Genomic DNA, 2,228 nt, shown 5'->3' with positions numbered 1-2,228 from the left:
TACCTGAGGAGATGCAGTAGGAAGCTAACTATATGGGGAACCAATACCAGTACAGACAAAGGAATTTCAACCAAGGCAATCCTAGCCAGGGGTGGAAGAATCATCCAAGTATTGGTCAACAACAGAATAACCCATCAAGGTAACCAGGAGGCTTCAGGCAGCAGTAGCCTTCTCCTTTGTGGCAGCAAATAAACCAATTGACAGAGAATGTTAGAGACTTTTCTAATAGATTTAACAAATTTGTGAAAGACTATCATTCTCAACATTCAAGTGATCAAGCTACTTTTAGATCATTAGAGATGCAACTTGGTCAACTGTCAAAGAGGATTCAAATCACAAAGAAGAATCAATCTAGGGTTAATACTGATGTTAATCCTAAAGAGGAATGTCGTGCTATTGTAGTAAGGGAGAAAAGAAAAGTAGAGGAAGAAGTGATTGAGATTAGCAGTGATGAATAAGAGGTAAGTGAGAACGACGAGCTTGGTGAAGAAGAGAAAGAAGAAAAGGGATTGGAAGAAGTTGAGAAAAGAAGAGATAGCCACAATGGGCAGATGAGAGAAATATTTGGACATGAGACTATGGTTTCTATAGAAGAAAGTCATCCTCAAATTCCTGTTTATTCTAAGAAAATTAATTATTACCTTAGAGAGGTGATAGATCTAGATGCAGAAGAAGAAGAATAGGAAGTGCTTGTGCAGCCAAGAAAGGAACATCATCCACCTAAAATGAAGGATCCAGGATTGTTAACTCTTCCATGCGTTATAAATGATGTGGACATAGGAAGAGCAATGATAGACTCTGGGTCTAGTATAACTTTAATGCCCTTAAGTTACTTGAAGAAAATTAAAGGGTTAGTGCTAAAACCAGCAAACACTACTATAACAGTTGCAGATGGTTCTGTTAAGAAAACAGCTAGTAAGGTGGATGATGCAATTGTCCGTATTAAGGAGTTGGACTTCTTGATTGACTTTGTAGTCGTGGATATGGAAAATGAAGGAAGGATTCCATTAATTTTAGGAAGACTTTTTATGAGGACTTCCAGAATGGCGATGCGTATTCATGATGGAATAATAACTTTGAAAGATCAAGAATATGTGTTAATGTATAATTGCTCCAAAGGAAAGAAAGTAAAAATAAAGGAAATGGACAGACATAAAAAGTCAAGAAGAGAAGTTGCACCAGAGAACAACACATCAAGTACCAATTCTAATAGTTGTAATGTTTTGCAGGTACCTAAAGATGAGGAGGTTGACAAAGGAGGTACTATCCACTCTGAATATACACCACTTCCAATAGGAGCACAAGTGAGATTCAAGAACAAGAAGTGACTTGTTATTAAGATTCGGGAAGATGGCAAGCTGGAAATTAGAAAACCATTCACAAGAGCCATAAAAAAAAGTGGATAGAAAGCAACTGATGAGTTGGGTTGACGAAGATCCCAACCGGGATGTGATGAATTGATTATATCTAAATCCCACTTTGTATAAACATTTGTAGTTTTAGGGTTACTTGATTTTGTATATGTACTTTATTGAATTTTTGAACATTTTTTGGGTAGCATCTACTGAGGGATGCTAGAACTTTTATGTATCTACTGAAGGATACAAGGTAAGTACACCTACTGAAGGGTCTTAGAAGGATAAGCACTTACTGAAGAGTGTTAAACAGGTTTGGGTCAGGCTCATGACGTTAAACAAGCGCTACCTGGGAGGCAACCCAGTTGATTGTTTTTTTTTAATCCTGTGTTAAGTGCATTGAATGTTAATGATTGCATCTGAGAGGGGAAAGGCATATATTTGAAAAATTGAAGGTTGAAATTGAGTGCCATAAGGAAAGATTACACAAAAGAAAGCAAAAGAGGAAGAAGTGAAGTTAAGCGCAGACCGATGAGCGGTCCATTTTACCGCAAAGCGGTTGCAGCGCGATATGTCTCGGCTTTTCTTAAAAGCTCAACGGTTTTCCATGTTTTTCACTTTGAAACCCTTCTTTGCATTTCGCCTGAGCGGTCTCCCTAAGCATTCAAAGTCTCCACTCAAGAATGTCTACCTCAAGAAAAGTTAAGACAATGGGCAACAAAAGGAAGGAACCAGAGAGACCTAAGAGATACTATTCTTCGAGGTTCCTTTGAAGGAAACATGAAGAACATTATGCTACAGTCCACGAGAGGCGACTGCTGATGGAGAGAAAAGCCATGTACATCCCTGACTTGGCTCCAGAGTTTGGTTTGG

The sequence above is a fragment of the Vigna radiata genome, unplaced genomic scaffold (assembly GCF_000741045.1).
Source record: "Vigna radiata var. radiata cultivar VC1973A unplaced genomic scaffold, Vradiata_ver6 scaffold_187, whole genome shotgun sequence".
NCBI classification, from domain to species: domain Eukaryota; kingdom Viridiplantae; phylum Streptophyta; class Magnoliopsida; order Fabales; family Fabaceae; genus Vigna; species Vigna radiata.
Note: the sequence above shows the minus strand (reverse complement) of the source record.